At 38.9% G+C, this 17,691-nt stretch overlaps 1 protein-coding gene and 1 long non-coding RNA gene across 3 annotated transcripts in view; both read right to left on the bottom strand.

Moving 5' to 3' along the window:
• Positions 1-17,691, bottom strand: part of LOC113968237 (probable acyl-CoA dehydrogenase 6) — a 79,787-nt gene that overhangs the window by 47,271 nt on the left and 14,825 nt on the right. The gene's annotated exons all lie outside the window — the stretch shown is intronic.
• LOC113968240 lies at positions 2,006-13,098 on the bottom strand. Its single transcript, XR_003534446.1, has 3 exons — positions 12,984-13,098; positions 2,537-2,680; positions 2,006-2,363 (listed from the first exon to the last, which is right to left on the bottom strand). It is a non-coding gene; the product is annotated as an uncharacterized LOC113968240 (long non-coding RNA).

Raw genomic sequence — 17,691 nt, 5'->3', positions numbered from 1 at the left:
TGCCTGACACATACATTGTAATCACATGCCTCTAATCACTCCCTAGCTCAACTACAGAACTCTTTAATTGTTCCTACAAATCAATCCTTTGAGCTTTCTTTGCTTCTTACCTGACCTCATTAGTTTGCCAAAAACTTTCAGGCCAAGACATGCCCAGCTAAAAGCTTCCATTCCAAATCTGTCCTCGGTGTTAGTAAAATATGCAGTTAATTTTGTGTTTGTCCAAAGAGTTGTAGATGAAAATTCCCTGAAACACAGAAAAGATAGATTCCCTCTTTTTTGAGATTTCACTAGTAATTACAGTGATGACCTCTGCAACACGTGTGGTAAACAGATGCAGAAAGCAGCCTTGTAGCAAAGAGAAAAAAGAAAACAACTTTTCAAAATAAAGAAGGGATCAAATTCTGCTCACGCTTACATAAAGGATAACTTCAAACTTCTGACAGTTGAACATGGTTCAGTGCTACTTACTGAACTTAGGTCTTCTACTGGCAGAAGCAGTCCAGCACCACAGCAAAGTTATTCCAACAGTCAAACATGAAGAGCTTTCAAAAATGTCTCTGTAGTTGATGGAAAGATAGCTCACAAAAAATTAGTTTTAAATCAAATCACAGACCAAGTAAGACTAGATAAAATATAATACCTGTCTTTAGCAGCATGTAAAAAATGGTCTTTATTCAGCATTTTTTATTTTGGAAAAATAAAAGAATAGTAAGAAATTAAGCTGAGTTTAAAAAAACCTGAAAACAGATCTAAGATTTTTTTTTTTTATTGCCACTAGACATGCCACATGTCAGGAAAAGGGCTCTGTTGTTTCTACCCTCTTAAACAAATTAACCACAGCTTTCCTGGTCAATAATGTGTACTGCATTAATCATAGATAACAGACTAAAAGACACCTCACTTAAGAATATCCTCAATTGCTACTTGGGATTTGAAGCAGCCAATGTATGGAGATCCAATACTAATCTTACTGCAAGTAAGTTATCTTACTGTTGTCTAAATATGAATGGTGACAGAAACTGCAGTCACCCTTCCTACCACAGACTCAAGTCATTCAGCCTCCAGCTCCTCATGAAAATAGCCACCCTTCCTCTCCTATGTATTTCAGGAGACAGCATGGGAGGTTGGGAGACAAGTGTGAAAGCAGCCACAGTCTTTATGTCAGTGTGAAGAACAAACCCTCACACTGCATCACTGCAATTTACAGCAGCTGAGGATCTCTCAAACTGCAGGGCACCTGCAGTATTTTGTTTGGAAATACCTATTGCCACCACATCAGGAACAATTGTAAACACACAGAAATAAATCTTCTCATCACAGTTACTTTTGTGCTGATCTTAATCAGGCAGAAGTTGGGTTCATGCTGCCATTTGAACAAAATGATGGACAGAAAAGTCTAATCTCCATATTTCCGCATGTCCAGACCCCACAGCAGCAGAGTGGTTTCTCAGACAGCAGGCTCTCTGCTCTGCCATCCACACCCTTTGCTGCCTGGCAGGGTTGCAGGTGTGTGGGAGAACAGCTAGCTGGGCAGGATTTGCACGGCATACCACAGCAGTGCTTCCATGCCCAGAAGTCCACTGCTAACAAGTCACATCCAACCATTCAGCAAGATATAAGACTGAAGTCTCAGGTAAGAACCAAGCTGCCAGCAGGAAAAATGGACACCATTGTTTTGGAAAATGTAAAAAAAAAAAGTATAATTTTACTTTTTATTCTTCTAATAGTGAGATCTGAGTCTGTATTTTTTTCTGAAGTAACAAGGAAGTTCAGGTGTATGTTCCTCATGACAATTCGAGATTGCTTAAGAAATGCTTACACAAAACTGCAAGAGCTACGAAACATGAGCAAACTTCCTCACTTCAATCAAACTGGCACATTTTCAAATTTCAGTGTGACACATTTATTGCAAGTTTACGGTAATGTCCATCTGCCCAGAATTGAGAATGCAAAGCCTAAGAATTTGTAATGCTTCACTGAAATTTCACTTGATGAGTAACAGATCAGCACTTCCAACTAACAGAAGTATGTCTACTAGCCAAAAGAAAAAAAAATCACGTTGAAACTCTAAGAAATGAGGCCTCCTGCACAGATACCCATACCTGTAAATCCAGTCAGAAAAGGGCCTCAGAAGAAAGATGATGTTCCACAAGCAGTGCAATTATTTCACCCTTTAAAATTCATGGCAAAATAAAAATTGTTCATTAATGCTTCTTTAAAGCCTGGAATAGTTATATGTTTGGATGATGCTCTTAGTCACATCATTTAGTTTTAGGTAGTCTGGAGAGGGGCAGAGAGTTGGACCCTATGATTCTCATGGGTCCCTTTGAACTCAAGGTAGTCTATGATTGTATGTTGTGCTGTAAGATACATATGCACACACACATGCGTATATGTGTAATAAGACACACATATGTGTATACAGAGGGTATACAACGTGTCTTGCCACTATAGTGGCAAAGCCACTAAAGTGAAAAGTTTCTCCTTGTAGGACAGACTCCAAGCACAGCATCATGCCTGTTATGCCACTCACCTCTTTCCTCTTTGCAAATGACAAAAGGGTTACAGACAAAGCTGGAGAGATTTCATTAAGTCTGTTCAGCCATGGCTGAGCTTCATCTTTGATGTAAAACTGAATCCACTGTCTTCATGTGGACCAATTTCTACATCTGCAAATCTGGGTAATTAATAGTCAGTGAATTAGTCCAATTAGTTTCAAATTAAATCTTTTAAAAACTGATGGAGAATTACAGCGACTAAGCCATCTTAATTAAATATTGAAGGGGTAAGTGGAAATAAGCATCAGGAGAGGTGTTTCTGTGCTCCACTTCCAATGCACAAAGGTTTTAAGGGCATTTACTGGAACTCATTAATTGGATCTGTGAGCTTCTGCTTGACCCCTGATTTTTCTTTAACACATTAAGGCTGTGTAAAATATGTATAAATGCATAAATATGTAAAGCACAGCTACTGAAAATGGATTTATAAAGATTTCCTTCGAAAAACCAAACCAGTGAAGCCTTTGCTAAAATATCCTAAGGAAAAAAAATACACTCAACAATAGTAACTTACCATCTCAAAGCAGTACAGAAACACTCTATTACCTGTGTGAAAAATATACAGTAAAAAAAGCACTCCTGCAAAAATAGCACAATCATTCCTCTCACAATATATGCAACATTACAGTAGCCCACAAGTGTAGAGTGGTGAAAAATGAATCAAACGGGTAACCTGACAGTAAGCAGAGAAACAGTGAGAATAAAAAAACCTCAATGAAAGTGGAAGATGGGATGGAATTTTTTTCTATAAATATTTATAGCATCAGTGATGATCATTATTCTACTTGGTGAAGAGCAAACAAAAAAGAATTAGATTGCGGTATCTTTTGCCACCGTGCAGAGGGAAATCCTATCTCATTGTTCTCTGCTCAGGGCTCTGCATCACCAGCTCCCCCCCTCCAGGCCCTCAGGCTGCAGCCAGGAAAGAAGCATGGGATAAGTGGTTCCAAATGCAGCTGCCCCAGCTGGAACCAAGGGAGCAGCTAAGACAGGTATTGGGCCAAGGGAGTGAACAACTTCAACTCACACCACCATGTTTCTTTTCTTGGTGGTATGCATTATTGTCTTGCTCCTCTCACTCATTAATGACTTTCTCAGACACACAGAAACTGGTTATCTTTGGGACCTCGAATTAATCTGACTAAGCTCAGTAATATCCAAAAGTATTAAAGGAAAATGAGCACTTAATAATGTAAGAGATTTATAAAAATACCTTTCAGTGCTCCCCCTTGCTTTGAAAGACCACTGATGCATACCAGGTAGCATTGGTATTTTTTCATCACAGGTATCTCTTTGCCCAAACTTTAAAAACTGTTCTTTCTGGACAAGGAAGGGGGTGTGGTGACATCTGCTCATCCCCTAGGTGACACATCCATGGGTGGCTCAGGAAGCGTCCTTTGGTTACAGAAGTTGCATTAGATGTCTCCTGCCCTTTAATCCAGGATTTAATAAAGTCAGTGAGAATGCTGCCTTTAAATTCACCATGAACAGTACTTGCCACCTGTGTCATCGTTTCCTTTCTCTGCCTTGCACCAGTGTAATCATTCTGAGAGACAGGAGAGGTCTACAGCAATGAAACAGTTTGGACAGACTGACTGATCTGGTTACATGGTTCAAGGCAAATTGAAGGCTTTATCAGAAACCAATGAGGAAAGATATCCTAAAGAACTAAACAAAGAGGAAGAATATTTATAACATCATTTCTTTCCTCTCATTACAATCTCAATTTTCAAAAAACTAAAATTGTAAATATATGCCCAATTCTCATTGATGCTCAATAGAGCCAAAAATCAGTAACCAGCACTCAGGCTTTATACTGCACAGAGGTTATTTAAAGAAAGGCAATATTTGCCTCATAGTAGCTAAACAGGCACAGGCAAGCAATAGTGACACTATATTCCATTATCCAAGTCTCAGCCAACAGCCTGAGTGTTTCAAGTATTGTTGCAAGAACAAGATACACCTTCACAGAGTATCATCTTGAAAAAAAGTTTAACTATAATCCCTTGAGTTTCATCTTTTGAGACTAGATTACAACACACATCTCACAAAAAAGAAGAACAATGTGTTGATTCTGCTTTTTATTTACCATCTTCACAAACATGATAAATTCAAAGCCTATGTTGAAGATGGATATTTTCATCTGGTCCTGTGCTTTAGAATGACTTCATATTGTTGAGCTATTTTTCATCCAAAATGATGCCCAGATTGGTTGCAATTTATTGCTTATGAGTAAAATTGCAGCTGACCATTAAAGGAACAGCTGAAATGAAGCCACCCCTGCCAAGTGATTTCACAGCCTGATGTCTGAGCAGCAAGAATGTTTTCTAATGTGTTTTAAAAACATTCCCCTTGTTTCTGAAATTAACCACTCTCACAACAAAAAAAAACAACCTTGACTGCAAAACATCACAGACCAAAATGGCAAGGGTGATGGGGAGCAGAACAGGGATGTTGGGAGATGCTGGAGGTAAGCACCTTTCTGCAAGGTTCATCTGTTGCAGTCTTTCAAGTCTTGGACTATAGTAACTCCCCCACGATCTTCTGAGATCAAACAAAAACCATCCTGATCAGGAATCTCCTGTCTCCCACATTCATCGAAGCTATCCAGACTCCTAAATTTAGGGCTCAGTTTCTGGCTCTGCTCCAGATTTTGCTATCTCTGCATTTCAGTTCCCAGCTGTGAAGCCTCCTGACTGCAGGTGGGCAGCTACAAACAACCCAGCAGCACAGCCCTGCTTACACTGGTGGCCTCTAGACAAAACGAAAAAAAGTATGACCATGTGAAGGTTTTCATCCCACTTTAATAACCCTGTAAGTGTAGCTCTTGGGCTGTTGTTTAGGGGTTTTTTTTTTGGTTGGTTGATTGGGTTTTTCTGTTGTTGGGGTTTTTGTTTGGTTTTTTTGTGTGGTTTTTTTTTGTTGTTTTGGTTTGGCTTTGGGAGGAGTTTTTGGTTTTTTGTTTGTTTGGGTTTTTTTTGTTTTCCTTTTAAAATAAGCCAATATTACCCTGGCATAAATACAGATAAAAGGGTGACAAGTAAGGGCTTGTGCAGTTCCAAAACCAGGGATAATTGCAAAACACAAATCTTACCTCATCACTGTCTACTGCACATTTTTCAACTTTAGCCACAGACAAATTGGTGTTTATGCTATGTTTTGATTTTTCCTCTTATTTGCTGTCTAATTTTCCTATTTCTTTTTTAAAAATACATCAATTAAATGCCAATCCTTTTCTTTGCAAACTTTTGTTTACATTTGCATGTCCATGACATTGACTACTTAGAATTATAGAATGGTTTGGGTTGACCTTTAAAAGTCATCTAGTCCAACCCCTCCTGCACTAAGCAGAGACATCTTCAACTAGATCAGAGCTCTGTCCAACCTGACCTTGAATGTTTCCAGGGATGGGACATCTACCACCTCTCTGAGCAACCCATTCCAGGATTTTACCAATCTCCTTGATTATAAAAAACATTTATCTTGCATATAATCTGAATCAACCCTCTTTTAATTTAAAACCATTTTCCCCTGTCCTATCACTACACGTCCTACTAAGACCTCGTCTCCATCTTTCTTACAAGCCCCCTTAAGGTATTGAAAGGCTGGAATGAGGTCTCCCTGGAGCTTTCTCTTCTCTGGGCTGAACAACATCATCTCTCTCAGCCTTTCCTCATGGGAGAGGTGCTCCATCCCTCTGATCATCTTTGTGACTCCTCCTCTGGACCCACTCCAACTGGTCCATATCTTTCCTGTACTGGGGACCCCAGGGCTGGATGCAGCACTCCAGATGGGGTCTCACTAGAGCAGAGTAGATGGGCAGAATCACCTCCACTGACCTGCTGGCCACGCTGGTTTTGATGCAGCCCAGGATTCAGCTGGCTTTCCAGACTGTGAGCACACATTTACCAAGTCATGTCCAGCATCTCATTCACCAGCACTCCCAACTGCAGAGTTGTTCTCAGCAAGGTTGCTCTCATAGTTCACAGCTAGTAGATATTTGGGACTCTGAGTATGGGCATTTTTTGGATATTGTTCCATTTCACCCATTTCACCTTTTCTCACCAAGCCCTGTTAAGACCAGAAATTACTGATTTCAATTAAGCTCTTTTTTATTATTATTCAGCAGAACTTACATTTAAATTCGTCTTTCCCCCAAAACTGTTGACATGCTTCTATAACTACTTTTAAGGATACTTCCTTACAAGAAATTAAACTGCAAAGCCTTTTGATTATTTCTGAGTGTTGTCAGATTAAACTTAATATTAAATTAAAAGCTGTTTCATAATGTCAAAAGGAATGCTTTGTATAGTAATTTGCCTTCTGATGGTAATTTTGTATAATCAATGCCACCTTTTCACGCAATCTTTTGTGTTCTGAACTTTATTCTTGTACTCCCATGTGGAAAGTTGGATGCGAAGACACAGAACACAGCTCACAAATACATTGAATAAATAAAACAGTGAAATGAAGGGAAAATTATTTTAAAATATCAACTATTTTTTAATTTTAAGCAGTATCAGTGTCTTCATTCAAATTACAAGAAAGGAAACGATGGTAGCCAATGTTACAGATTACCACCCTTCACATGTGCTGCTTCATCTCCACATCAGGACATCAAAATTTTCTGCTGGATGTTTGCTCCATCTTTCATTACAGACAAGCTAGTTACAGCCCTCACTGAAGTGGCAGGTGAGGGGGCAGGTTCAGCCCCAAAATCTACTGGTCATATCAACATACCCACAGTCTATCCAGTTTCTCCTGACTAAATCCAACAGTGGGAGATGATGCATACTACACCAAGGGACAAACAGATCCATCCAAATGCAGGCAAAACATTTTAAAGCCATGCAGGGCAGCCACATCCACTCAGCATGAGTCCCAGATAGCTTGAAACTAGCACAAAACACCTTATGATGTCTCCTGACTCCCTATCATGCAGGCACAAGGTACAACACAGCAAGTGTCTCCTCCTACATCCTCCTCCCCACTTTGGTTCACACTTTTCCTTGCAGAAACCACACTAAGCTATAGGTCTAGATAATAGTTGCTGCAATAGTAAAAATCTCCTATGTAACAATCTCATAGTTTTAGCTTTGGAATCTTAGATTGTTTCAAAGTCCTTTGCCTGAAATCTGGGGGCAATTAGAGCTTCAGCATCAGAAGTGTAAAATGTTCATAATCCTCCGTATTTACATGTTTTATGTTTCAGACACATAGCTAAACTGCTCAAAAAATACCCTTCGAGAAAGTCCGATTCATTTTGTTCCACTGTTTTACCTCTTTCCTAAGAGAAAACTGGTGTTTTCCCTCCCTTCCCTAGTTTAGCAGGCAGCACCATAGAATCTGTGCAACAGCCAGATTCTGATCCATCTCAGTCAGGTGCAACTCTGAAATCCCAGGAGCTGCTTAGGGATTACACAGCGCTGTGATTCTATAGGACAGGTCAGTTCTTGTATGATCAGTCTGCAGAAACATATTCAGTGGGCCCCTCCAAAATTTAGGGTTCCTTTGGTTTTAAATGTACTATCCAGGAGAACCCTAAACACCTTTCATGTACATTAAAGATCTGCTGCTGACTCAAAGTTGATGAACAGATAAAGTTTGGAAAGATCAAAACACACATCTCTTCTATGACAGAAGAAACCGGAGTAGCAAGAAGTAAATGCAAAACTGAAATAAAATGAAATTTGTTTCTTGAAAATAGTTACAAAGTTCTGCCGGAAGGAGCAGAACATTTCCTGTTGAAATGATTCCTCTGTAAAGAATTTTCCTCCTGGTATTTGTTTCCTCTTGCGTTCTCTCCTCTTTCCACATCCTCCTATGTGACTATGGGACCTGATGACATCCAGTTACAGCCTGTATAGAGACAGAGGATGGGATTCCCAACGCTGTGTTGTAAGGACATAAGGTGAAAATAAAGGAAACTGCTTTTATTCTTGAGAGAAGCTGGTTTATCTGGGCATCTCTTTAGCGTGGTGCCTGGGAGTCCAGGAGAGGCCTCTCCAAAGGTAGCAAATGCATAACCATTTCCTTTATAGGTCCACCAGGCCACAGGTTTTACAAGCACAACCAAGACATATGGTTTACACAACTTTTCCCATGCAGAGGCATGTAAAGAGAATAATACAAAGAGGCCAGAGCATTTATCATGATCAGCTGAAATCCCCCCCACCTCTGAAATGCAGCATTGCTACAAGTATCAGCTACCATAACTATTTTTTTAGCAATGTAGAACCTGACATGTAGAATATGAATTAGTCTATTACTTCAAGGAGGACAGCATACAGGTAACATGGAGAAGAAAGACAAGGAAGGCTTTTAAAGGGGAAAAAAAATTAAATTTTACATGGTTCTTTTTTATTCTTCCAAACAACCCCAAGCACAGTGTCACTGTCCAAACAGCAAGACAGACTGTCTTCCCTCCATGGTGCCAAGGACATGGTTAAAAGCAAAATAAAAAGCAGTCTCAAGATGGTTTTTTTTCCTTTTTTTTTTTTAATCACGTGCCAAGTATGACACCAGCCTTGTGCACAGGAAGCATCTGGACACACTGGAAAGAATTTCCTGACTTGCTGCAAATGACAAGCTCAACTAACAGCTACTTTACACCAGCTACAGTAGAGCAAATTGCTCCCATGCTACTTCTCTTAGGAAAAATGGGGGGAAAAATACCTCAGTATTCTACCTAAAAAAACCCCAAACAAAGCCCAAAAAGCTAGTAAAATGGATTCAGAGAATTTTTGGTTTGTTTTGTAAACATGAACTTTCATAATACCAGGATTTAGCCTGAACTGCTCAGCTATGAGAAGAGAAACACAGAAAGCAAAACCGTAAAAGAATGTCGAAGGAGTAAGATAATCTATTTATCTTCCAAAATATAACTCCTGAAAAGGTTATTGAGCAAAAAAAACCAAAAGACCAGGTAAAGGAAGCACAGCATGTTACTAGCTCGAGGTGAAAACCACGCAATTTAATCTTTAATAAGCTTTCCCTACAATGCAAAATCTATTTGTCTAAATTTCTCTTAAATGACACTGGCTTTGAAGAATAAATCCACAGCAAGCAGATGATTAAAAAGGCCTCAATATTCTCAGTGTTCAGGACCTTAACTTCTTTAGGAACACCAACCATATCTGACTATAAAAGATTATTTCCCCTCCCCCCCCTTATGCCCAGATTTTCATTAGTTTTTCACAAAATATTTATATTACCCTCAGTCCTTCCAAGGTAAGTTGAAATAGAAGAAGCAGCAAATAGCAGCTGTTAGAGCAGTTACACAAGGGCCCATCTGAATCCTCTTAAGAGGGGAAAAAAGCAAGAAGGAGATGAGAGGCTCAGTGGGAAACACAAGTAGACAGAGGTGCCTGAAAACAACTGGTAAGATTTAGAAAACAAATATGGATAGTAATGATCCATAAAAAATGTGATCATAACCATTTCAACATACAAAGAAGGAGGGAAGTGCAAAAATTAGCTTTGCAGTGCTGGGTTAAGGGTTGTACTTGATGATCCTAGAGGTCTTTTCCAAACTTAAAGATTCTATGATTCTAAGTAAAGGCTTCCTTTCTTGGGCTGGGAAAGGATTCTGTAAAAATTGAAATATATATTGTGGTTGTTTTTGCTAGGCTTAGGCCCCAGCACACAGAGTAAGTGCTATTCAGTGGGGAATTAGTGAGCCAATAGAGGCCACAGAGTAGAAGACGCTGTGAAATGGTGTATTCATTTGCTAAGTGAGTAGCAGATGATCAGAAATACAATTACTCTCCCTGATGTAACTGTGGATGGTGCCACCATCTATACCTTTATGTAATAGCTTCTGGATTCCTATTAAACTTTGCTCCTTGTGATTTCTGCAGGATGAGTTTCACAGGTTATACATAATGCAAAAAAAAAAGGAAACAAAAATTCCTTTCAGCAGGCTTATTACTCTCTGATCTTCCGCTCTGTTGAGAGACCCCTATTATTGAACAAAAAAGCGAGAGTGAGCACAACAGTCTCATTCATTTCCTCTGACACACAGTATAGGAAACAGAATAAATGTTGACTAAAGTCACCTTCAGAGAATTTTAAACCATTTAATGATGCCATGAAAAGCTCAAATATGCACCCCTGTGATACTCATTCAAGGAAAATTTCCATTCATTCCCTCTTTGTTTCCCCATTTAGCTGTACAAGCCAAGCTGATTTGTGAATAGTTGAAGTTCTGGGCAAGTGCACATTTTCTCCCCCCTCACAGGCTCAAGGAAAGTGCACGTGCACAGGTCATGGTGTTTCAGAAGTCCTCCACAAAAAGTCCCTGCCCTCCTTCAGAGCTGTGCCATGTTCCTGACTCCTGCTACCCAACACTGAAGAGATCTCCCAGAGCAGACAAGACCACAGAGCGGGTTTGTGGTCTGACAGGAAACAACAGCAATTGCAATAGAGATGACGGAGAAACCAGCTCTTCTAGGCCACCCAAGAAAGGCACAAAGAGAACAAACAGGGATGTTCTTCAGGAAATACCACTGTCCTGCAAGAAGTGCTTTGCTTATCACGAATGGCCTCCCATGCCTCTGCATGGGACAAAAACCACACAAGAAAAACCCCTGACACTGAAGTCTGACTTCAAAACTTACTCTGTAAAACTGAAAAAATATTTCAATGTATGTACAATTGTGGTGACTGGAAGAACACTTTCCTTATTGCTCTGTTTTTCACAATTGATCTACATTTCAAATTCTTAAACAGATACTTTTTAACAAATCCCTGCATTCAAAAAAGGCTCCAACCTCTTTATATTACTGAAAAAGACCCTAAAAGATTAAGGTATTTAAAGGGTTTCTTGAACGAACTGAAGGAAAATAATTTTAAGAAATAAAATTTTACTTCAGCTTCTTTTTCACTTTTTTTTTTTTTACTGACACACACTGTTCATATGTTTAAATTTCCTCTCTGCAAACAGGGTGAAGCTGTATTTCCTCCAGATGATCATGACTTTCAAGGTACAGCACAAAACCAAACATACCTGGAATAAAAATGTTAAAAAATCTCCACCCTGTCTTGCAGCTTCATCCCCATTTCCTCCCAAACCCCGTGTCTGCTCCCCAACCTCTGCCCCAATAAGCTTCTGACATATCTCCTCCCAATGTTTCTGTCAACAAGTTCAGCTGCAAAATAATCAAAACAGCTGCTCAAATTTCACTGGCACCACACTGCAGAGACAAGACTGCCACAAACTGCCCAGCACATCTAATCCACCAGCCCTGCTCAGTACGTCTTCTGCCCTCAAAGACTGATATTGTTCCACAGAGCCTTACGGTTCTGATATTTTCCCGTCCTTCATTTTACATTGCACTGTTCACTGGTTCCCTGCGGAGATCGATCCAGTTTCCCCTGAATGCTGTGTGTGTTTCCACTTAGAAGATGCTCTCTGCACCATTCTTTTAAAACGTGTAGGAGATCAGAAAAACAAAACCCATAAGACTGCTCCACTGACCTTCCAGCATGTTGATGATAGTCTGTAGAGAAAACACCTTATCTAAGCAGGACTGGGATTTACCCAGCTGGGGAACAGCTCTGTGGAAAGAGACCTGGGGGTCCTAGTGGACAACAAGCTCAGTATGAGTGAACTGCAGCAAAGAAAGCCAACAGGATGCTGGGCTGCATCAATAAGGGCAACACCAGCAGAGATAATGAAGTCATTTTCCCACTCTAGTCGGTGCTTGTCAGTCCATGCCTGGAATGTCACGTTCAATTTTGGTTCCTACTACACAAAACAGATGTAGACAGGCTGGAGAAGCTTCAGAGAAAAGCCACAAAAATTATCAAATATGGAGACTCTCTTTTCACAAGAAATCACAGGGAAAAGACAAGGGATAATGAGTACCAGGTACTCCTGGGGAGATTTTTGATTAGACATAAAAGGAGAAGTTTTCACAATGAGAACCATCAGCTATCAGAATAATCTCCCCAGAGAAGTGGTGAGTTCCCCAATGTTGGACGCTTTTAACAATTTAAATTAACAATGTGCTGGGCCATCTTGTCCAGCCCATGCTTTTGCCAAGAAATATGTGAACAGATGATCCTTGACATTCCTTCCAACTGGCATTCTATGATTTCATGATTTAAAAGAACAAAAACCATCAAAAAATCCTTCCATCTCTCTATAAATATATATATATTTATTGCAGAATTTACTGCAATATATGTAAAAATTTATAATGTATATACAATAATGCTTATCACTATAAAGTACTATGCAGGACAGAATATTACTTTTCCATATGGGGTACATATTACATTCTGGAAAGAGCAGTTGAACACACCTAAGCCTCTCGTTCAGGGAATCTGAATTTTCATGATCAGGGAATTTTCATAATCCTCAGAGGTTTCAAAGCACACAGTAAATAACACAATTCAAGTTATGATGGTGCCAAATACATGTTTGCCTTCCCACAAATGAGCCAAGCAGTTGTCTTGCACTGGTGAGATTGTCCCATCAAAGGAACAAGTTTTGAAGTTTTAAAGCATCTTCACTCTTGTCTCCAATGTAACCTTCACTTCAAAAACAATTCACATGTTTTTACCAATCAACTGACAAACTGAGCATACACAGATGATTTTTTTGGACTGATACCAAATCTACTATACAGTACATTATTCAGATGAAGCTATAAAAGACTTTCAACATGGTTGTACCAATAAACAGGAGTGTAGACTCCAAATATTTCTCAGACCAAATTAACAGACTTTAAAAGTATTTTGTAATAAAACCTATCTTCTCATTTCCTACTTCACTTAGTAGAAGATACCATGCAGTCTCTGATGTGCATATCAGTATTACATGAGAGTAAACAATGAAATCAAAGTAGGTCTAAAAGCAGCATAAACATAAGACCCATATCAAATAAGTTACAGATAACTTCCAGGTTTGTTGTTAAATGATGATACCTATTCCCCACAATACAGCATGATTAAAACCACATTTCAGTTCTCTTCATCTCTACCTCCAAACTCACTTGTTCCAGTCTATAAATGGCCAGCTCTAACCTTATTTAAGTATTAAGCCTGAAGGAGCTAAATTCCTTATATTACTATCCCTCCTTTACATCTTTTTATTACCACGTAACATATGAATCTGTTTAGTGTTGCGTGCATTACTTATCCTATAAGCAAGTTGCCTGTCTCACGCAGACTCACAAATACTGGGTCCATGCTTTTGCCTGTCCTCTTTTCTGGGATAAAACAGAATCATAGAATAGTTTGGGTTGGAACGGACCATGAAGGTCACCTTGTTCCAAACCTGTTGCCATGAGTAGGTACATGACCTGTTTTTCAGCTGCATGAGAAGACACTTTACTGTTGTGGGGACCTCTGAACTTCTTCTCAGATGCTGGAGTGACTAAGGGCTTATGTAAGATCTCCAGGAATTAGATTATTAATGATGCTCATGATTTTGCATGAACTGGGTCACTAGGGATTAAAAATGTTAGAACAGAATAGGAGAACTAAAACTAAACACCTCTCTTGTCTAGTTTTTCCCCTTTCATTTCTTCTTATTCAGCTAAACATGTTCAGGTTTGCACAGCCTGGACTCCAGCTTCTTATCATGCTCAAATGCTGGGGATAGAAACAGTTAACTAGGAACAACACACTTTCACTGCAGTCTTGTTAATCCTCTCTTCAAACCAGATATCATTCAAAGTTCTTGATTTGGTTATTGACCCATGGGATCTGCAAGTGTTGACAAGTCAACATCTTTTCAGAGATTTTCTATGTCATCCTCAGAATGACTGTTTCACAATATTTTTCCCCATTTCAGCCCCATGACAGAAATCAACCTTCACTTCCGGCAGTTCATAATGCAAAAATGAGTGGGTAAAACTGAATTAGGCCTACAGTTCACAAAGATAATTTTCCCATGTTCACAACACTCAGTGTACTGACATGTCTCAAAGAGTAGTAGGTGCACTCATACCTTTCAGAAAGATTTTTGATTATGCCATCTAGGTAAATGACAGATGTCAAGAATCTTGAGACTAGGAAAAGACAGCTATGTGTAAATTACAGAGACTTGTAATACCAATTTTATTTTAGTATAAACTAATTCATTGCCCAGGCTTTATCAAGAGGCAGTCTTGCCATTCAATCCACAAAAGTAAAGAATAAACAATATTTGTCTAGTGCAAACTTCCCAAACAGTATGTCTTATTTGATAAGGTCTCAATTCCTATATTCTTTTCAGGTGTTATATGATTTCATATTTCTTTAATATATTCACCTGCTCCCTTTAGTGTGCATTACTCTCTTATTCACAATTATAAAATCAAGACCATCAGATTTTTAGCAGATTTACCTCTGTGAAAAATCCCCAAATCAAATGATTTCCTACAAAACTGAAGGAATGTCAAGTACAAGAGAGGACAGACTCTCCTGCACAACCCAGAGCAGAACAGGTACAGTGGGGAACAGAACAACGACAGCTGCTTGTAACTATCTCTTCTCTATGAACGTAATCTAAGTGCTCCCAGTCAGCTTCAAGACACTACAGAGGTCTGACAGTTTGTGCAAAGCCTGTGATACACAGAAGGGAATTTGGTATGGCAGGTATGACGTGAGAGAACGGTGCATCAAGAGCTCAAGAATTTCATTGCACATACATAGCTGAGCATTTGCTTCCAGTTAAATACTTCTTACTTCCTCCAAGAAAAGAGGCGTTTTAAATTTCTTTCTCAATATCATTTTGACATAAGCTGTAACTACCAGTGGTACATGTACCAAATTTCAGAAACTCCTAAGTCTGCCCCTGAGGTACTGGTATAAGCATACCTGAACCACATGAGGTACTGCTGTGTTGTGCATTACAAGTCAGAAGTGTGAGGATTTACCTTACCTCAAGTACAAAAGCAGAATCCCAGGAACTAATCTGATCCCTCTATCAACAAAACCTTTAAAGGAAGATTATCTCTTCCACAAAGACTGGCTGTCCTTCAGTAAGTCTGTTCTCTGCTGGGTGTTTCTACAAAACTGCTGTTGGTAGCTGAATAAGCTATTCCCAGAGGTACTGCTGCACTTCCCAACCAGCCATGAAGAATGAAGCACTCCCATTTCCAAGTCATGTGCACAGCTGAGAAAAAAAACAAAGATGAATTCAAATGTTCATTTCCTTGTCTGATCAGAAATATCTGATGATCTGTGAAATCCAGCAAACTGTCCCCTCCCTACTATTTTCAATTGAATTTCATCCTGCACTTGCAAGATGCTAGGTGGGACTTGAATTGGCAGCATTTCACAACAGCAGAGGAGAGAAAAAAAAGGCTCAACCATACATGAATTTATATGTACACTTACAAAAACTTGTTTTCCTGAGATTTCAATGCAATCCACCAAATTAACAAGGTCAGACAAGCACCTGAAATTTCTTATACTTATCTGATCAAGGTCTCCAAACTCCTGCCACCCATCACTAATTTTGTCATCAAATTGATTCAAATAAAGCAGTGACTTATTTGATCTATTGGTTTTTGGAGGCCTATCAAAGTTATTTCTTGATTGCAAAACAGGTATACATGATAGTTGGTAAACATTTCAGAGTGCTAATTTACTGGTTCATCGCTGTCTGAAAACATGGCACAACAGCTTCTCTCACAAATTTTTGGAGAGCAACTATTATTTATGAACTACTATTGCACTCCTTTGTAAGTGAAAAAGAGATAAGAAATTAGTTCAGCTGACTGCGCTTAAATCTAAATCAAGCACAAGCATTGGAGCCAGTCCATTGTAGCCATACAGAAATGGTTTGGGGCAAATGAATTCACTTCTGACAAATATGTCCCTTTTTGCTTTTACCCATAGATATACCAGAAAAACTTTCAGTTACTCTATTAAATACTGTCAAACACTGTTTCACCTGAACTACTAAATCCCTTTCTAGTGACAGAATTCACTACTCCTCCCAGGTCCTTTCTTTGCTCATTCCATGTAATAATAATGCTTAGTATTATGAAAAGGGGAAAAAAAATAACCTCACATATTCTTTCCAAGTGACTCTCATAAGGTACAGAGAAATGTACACATATGAAGAAAACAACAAAATTAACCTTAGAGGGTTGTCTAGATCTATATTCCCACATTCACACACAGACACTTATAATAAGCAGGCTTTCTTAAGGAAAGATATTGCATCATTTTCCAATTGCAGTGCAATCAATCATTTGAAACATTTGTTTCATCACATGCTTATCTGTCTCAAATGACAAGAACATGCTGCTTATTACTTTCTCCAAGTAATGTATCCCAGCAGTAGGGGAATGAGATATATAGTGCAGAATTATACTTTTCCATCCACGTACAAGTCTTATCACAGTTTCCTGACTTTCCTGATATATTTAAGAACCTATTTTCTAAGTTCACTGCTAAGTGTTTGACAGGAATGAGTGAAGGCTGCTATTTGGACAAATCTGTCATAATTATTTCTAGATGCTAATGCATTCTGCTAAATATTCCTGTAGTACTACCAGTGAAAACACTAATGACCCAGAGTAGGTATCATCACTCATGTTTCACAGTGATGCTATGTGAGTATGCAGGAGAGCAGACACTGCCCTCTTACAAATCTTCCTCCCCCATCCTTTATGGGATTCCTGTACTTATGCATCAGCTGATAAAATCAACTTTTAATCATCTGCATTGGCCTACACAGGCACAGAACAGTACATTTTGAGCCTGTATATTTGGCAACACATCCTAAAATTTAGCAACAGCCAAGGCTTTGATTCATAAACCGTAAGATCACAATTGACCACATAAATCTTTTCAGCTTTTACTCCAATATCTCACCTCATGTTTAATGTGCACATTAAATAATTCAAAGAATACATCTTGCCCACTTCCCTTAGAAAAGCAGACAATGGCCAACAATCAAGACTACTTAAAATATTGTTACTGCCTACTCTATTATTTTCAGCCCTTGCTTTTGGGACTGTCAGTACCTCCATAATCCAGAATTTTATAATTTATGGATAAGTACTCAGTAAATATAAATGAAGAATAGTAAGTATATAGAGATGTTGGGTTTTTTCCCCTCAAACTAAATACTTCAGGTTGGACTGAGTGATTCTGTAATAGAGCAAAAAGAGACTTTTTATGC

Source organism: Neopelma chrysocephalum, unplaced genomic scaffold (assembly GCF_003984885.1).
Source record: "Neopelma chrysocephalum unplaced genomic scaffold, ASM398488v2 Primary Assembly neopelma1_67, whole genome shotgun sequence".
In the NCBI taxonomy this organism is placed as follows: Eukaryota; Metazoa; Chordata; class Aves; order Passeriformes; family Pipridae; genus Neopelma; species Neopelma chrysocephalum.
Note: the sequence above shows the minus strand (reverse complement) of the source record. Positions and strands in the feature narration are given on the sequence as shown.